The sequence below is a fragment of the Bos indicus x Bos taurus genome, chromosome 7 (genome assembly GCF_003369695.1).
Source record: "Bos indicus x Bos taurus breed Angus x Brahman F1 hybrid chromosome 7, Bos_hybrid_MaternalHap_v2.0, whole genome shotgun sequence".
NCBI classification, from domain to species: Eukaryota; Metazoa; Chordata; class Mammalia; order Artiodactyla; family Bovidae; genus Bos; species Bos indicus x Bos taurus.
Window position 1 is genome coordinate 89,072,348 of NC_040082.1, and position 5,121 is coordinate 89,077,468.

Genomic DNA, 5,121 nt, shown 5'->3' on the forward strand with positions numbered 1-5,121 from the left:
CTTCTTGCGCAACGAATGCTCAGGATGCGCACTTCAGTCTCGGGATTCATGCAGTAGAAAAGCCGAGCTCAACAGTCAGGACATCAGATTGCGAATGACTGTCACCCTTCCTGCCCCCAAGGGTTTGGGAAAATGTCTTTATGGAATCTAGGCACTGTGCAGAAAGGACTACGGCTCCCTATGCATGCACATTCTTTCTGATAATCTCACTGCTGAAAACCTGTACAAAACGTAGAAAAACGAATACCTTTGCCCAAGCCAGAGGCCTCAGGGGGTTCTGGACCTTTTCACTGACTATATCAAATCCATCTCTAAATCCTGTGATATTCTTTTTCTTTCCCTTCTCTCTCCCTTTCTCTCTGCTCTCTCTTTTGGAAATATATATAGCAAGGCTTGCCTCCTGCTCCTCCAGGGCCTCATCCCGGGTGTATCCACTCTCCACACCCCTCCCACCCACCAAGTTTCCTGAGAAACAACCCAGCCTGTCCCTCTGACTCAGGAAATTGTTCTGGTTGAAGGTGCCCAAAGACCATATGGGGACTTGGCACACCTGGCTTTAAGAGGAGCCCCTCCCTGTCCCATCTGCTGACTTTCGGGTAGTTGATCCTGTCACCCTGAAGTGGCATTCCCCTCCCTTCTCTCCAGGGCAAACACTCACTAAGGTGAACCGACATCCTGCTGGTCCTTCTGACTCAGTGTGTTCACTTTGTTCCTCCCTATCGCGGTGTTTCACAAGCTATGTTGTAGTTATCTACAAGAACTGGGCAAAGCTGTGGTTAAAGGAGCTGGACTTAGAGCAAACTGCCGGGGTTAGAACCCTGACTCTATCCCTTGCTATCTTTTTAACTTTATGATTAGAATGATTAGGGCTTCCCTCAATTTTAGGAGGAAAGAGAGGCATAGGTAAGTAAATCGCCTAAAGTTAAAAAGATAGCAAGGGATAGAGTCAGGGTTCTAACCCCGGCAGTTTGCTCTAAGTCCAGCTTCCTTAACCACAGCTTTGCCCAGTTCTTGTAGATAACTACAACATTGAAATTATTAAAACTGAGAATAATTAGGGCTTCCCTGGGCTTCCCTGGTGGCTCAGAGGTTAAAGCGTCTGCCTGCAATGCGGGAGACCTGGGTTCGATCCCTGGGTTGGAAAGATCCCCTGGAGAAGGAAATGGCAAATCACTCCAGTATTCTTGCCTGGAGAATCCCATGGACTCTGTAGTCCATGGGGTCCCAAAGGGTCAGACACGACTGAACTACTTTCACGTATAGTACCTCTGCCACATTAAACACAATAAAATAAGTAAAGGGCTTTAAACTATATTTGAAATAAAATGCATAATAAAATCTTCCTGTCAAGATGACAGATGCCCTAATGTCAGAATCCAGAGAGGGTGTGTGTGTGTGGGGGGGGGGGGGGCGGCCAATCAGTGTTGAGTTGATCATCCTAGACCAGATCTGTTATTTCCTTTTTCTCTACTGTAACTGGCCAGAAATCTGTCCCAACTACCATTTTCTGCATCACAACTCTCTGAGACCTGCCCTAAATTATTTCTAAAATGATTCCTCCCCACCAGCCCCCAGTGGGGCATATTTCAAAATGATCTACTTCTAGCAGCGCTAGTTGCTGGCTGTAAGAAGGAAGAGCCCAGATTACAGCTGACTTCCTTCTCTTGGGATATGTTTGCTTGGCTTTACTAGGAAAATTTACATCTACTCCCCAAACCTCAAATTTGTTTTTCTTTCTTCCTCTTGTCCATCTCCTTGTTGTTCCTCTTCTTCTCCTTCCTTCCCCTCTGCTTCATTCTCTGCTCCTTCTCCTCCCCTCCCCTCCTCCTCTCCTTCGCTCCCTCCATCACATTCTCCTCCTCCTCCTTCTTTACCCCATCCTCCTTCAGTGTTGCTGCTGGTCAGAACTACTGAAGGAGGGAGAGTTATCTGTGAAGACGCAAAGCTGAATACAGCAATCATTTCTCACATGAGGCGAAATGTTATTTCTCAAGGCAGCATTTCCCGATAGTGATAGTGAAAGTCGCTTGGTTGTGTCCAACTCTTTGCGATCCCATCAACTATACAGTCCATGGAATTCTCCAGGCCAGAATACTGGAGTGGGTTGCTATTGCCTTCTCTGGGGGATCTTCCCAACCAGGGATCAAACCCACGTTTCCTGCATTTCAGGCAAATTGTTTACCAGCAGGGCAGCGTTTCCTAGTGTTTCTTAGAAACCCTGGAGAACTTCATAGCTGTTACACACACATATACACACAGAGGTCCCATAGTTAAACAACTGTATGTATGGAAGGCTTAGTTCCATACAGGAAAATGTTTCTGTACAAGTCCTCAGAGCTTTTGATAAGGTAATATGCATTGTCACTGTCGGAGTGGTAAAGGGAATATGCAGCCCTCCTCAAACTTAATTGACCATCTCTATGCCCCTACCCTATGAGAAGGCAATGGCACCCCACTCCAGTACTCTTGCCTGGAAAATTCCATAGATGCAGGAGCCTGGTAAGCTGCAGTCCATGGGGTCGCTAAGAGTCAGACACAACTGAGCGACTTCACTTTCACTTTCCACTTTCATGCATTGGAGAAGGAAATGACAACCCACTCCAGTGTTCTTGCCTGGAGAATCCCATGGACGGAGAAGCCTGGTGGGCTGCAGTCCATGGGGTCGCAGAGTCGGACACAACTGAAGTGACTTAGCAGCAGCAGCAGTAGCATGCCCCTACCCCACATACACACTGAAGTTGAACTTGACAGTCCTCATTGTTGCTTGTCTTTTACTTTTGTTTATAATTTGTCATACAAAAGTTTAAAATGTTGATGTTGTAAAATTTACCTGTTATTTCCTTTATGGTTTTCACCATAAAATCTCCTTTAAGGTGGATTCTTTACCAGCTGAGCCACAAGGGAAGCCCCCTTTAAAAAAAAGTCCTTCCCTATCTCAAATGCATAAAGATATTCTCTTTGTATCTTCTAATGAAACATTAATTTTTTTCACATTTAGATCCTCAGTGGTTTGTTTATGTGTGTGCCAAACCCACTGTTTCATCATCACTTGATGTACAATGCAAATAGTATCAAAGACTAAATTTCTATTTGTGTGTGTAGATCTGTGGCTCAGTGAGGATAAGGTTTACTTGTTCTAATAAGGTAGATATTTCTTTCTCACGTCATCCAGCTAGGCAGTCTCGGTGTTGCGACATTCTGTCCACACCTCCCATGTCGCTTTGCTTTGAAAAGTCTGGACCTCATGGTCCCACGTGGTGAAGTCAGCATTCCAGACAGCGGGAGGGAATGAAGGTAATAAAGAACAATGAGCAAACACTCCCAGATGGTTCCAGAAACTGCCACGTGGCACATCTGTTTATATCCTATTGGCCACTGCTGGGAAATGGGGTCTTTATTTTGGCCATCATGTGAGAAGCTAAAAATTCCACAAAATGTTAGGAGAGTAGACTTTGGGAGATGGTAGCAATCTCTGCTAAATCTGTTTCTGAATGTGTTGAGTAAGATGCCTGAAATTTTTTTCTAATTCTTTAATTTTTAATTTGTTTATTTATTGAGAAATTAAAAATTTAAAAAATGACAAGAAAATAATCAGCTATATACACCTTTCAGAATCAACCACAGAAATGACCTGAATATTACATCATTCCAGAAAACCCACCATGCCTAGTTATAGACAGGAGAAAATATCATAGAGATATTTTGTAAGAATTGAACAGTAATAGAGATACCATTTCAATAATTTAATTTTACTCGAATTTAAAAGAAGTTTAATTTAAAGAAGTGAAACTGAAGGGAACGTTGAGATTTAAATAATGCTTCTTCACCACAAGAGAAATTACTTCCTAAAAGATACCTCTGAGGTTAAAGTAAAAACTGTGAAAAACATTAAGAGGCTGGAGTCAGGTTTTGGGGGTTTTTTTTGCATTTTAATTGCACGTTTCTGTATGTGTGTGTGGATTAGCTCTCATGATTCTTTCCGTCTTTCCACAGCTCTTGACCCTGCATCCTGACTTTTGTTACATATTAATGTTACATTGTCCAAGCTTATGATAATCATATTCTGTTCTAGTTACTTAGTATACATTCTAGATTTAAATAAATTTAGTGTTCAGTGACTGGTCCTTTAACTAATATCAAAGATTCTCCATTTATGAGGTCTTTATTTCAACTCATCTCTTAATGGACTGAATCTCATTGTTAAGTTGTTCTTTCAAGAAGGGTTTTGGATGTTTAAGCATGTCTGTCTGTTGCTTTTACATTGGAACCATATCCTGGCTGGATAAAATATTCTTAGGTCTCACTTTTTTTTCCCCATAGAATGTGGTAGGTTTTGTTCCTTTTTTTCTGGGAAGAAGTCTGAGGCCAGCCTGAATTTTCCCCCTTGTGGGTGACTTATTTTTTTCCTGCTTGTGTGTCTAAAGCAGTCCCTCTTCATCCTTTATTTTTTCCAGTTCAGTAATGTAACTAAAACATGCTTTCGTATTGACCATTCTGAATAAAGCTTTTCTGGAATATAATGTCTTTCAACCAGCAGTTTTAGTTTTGCTTTTTCTGCATTAAACATTCTTTTTTTAGCTCTATTTTTGGTTTCTCTTCTTCGGGGATATCAATTAATCCTTATATTGGATCATCTTTATCCGTATTCCGTTTCTATTCTTTCTAATTTCTTAAATCTGTTTACCTTATTTAGTTATCCCAATTCAGTAATTTGAACCTCTGTGGGGTCAGTTCTCTTTCTTGTTAGTTTTTATGTATCTATTTGTTCTATAATGATGCTGTTTTGTCTTTATTTTGTTGCCTTTCCACCAATGCTCTTATTTTATCATCCCATCTTTGAGCCTCTAATTTATTAAGTTCACATTCTTATTAAGTTGCTTTATATATGAAGCCATTGTAAGAAATTTCCTTTGGGGAGGAGGAGAGGAGCCCTTGGTGTGTTTTTGGCCATGTTTTCCCTCTATTTATCATCTTTCATTTGCTATGTGTTTGCATCCATTTCTTTTCATCTTGATTTGCTGGCTCTGTCCAGACCTTCTTTATGCTGCTATAACTTGATGGCAAAGAGGGGCATTTACTGACCATCTCCCCAGGTTTGAGACCAATCTGTTTTTCCCTCTG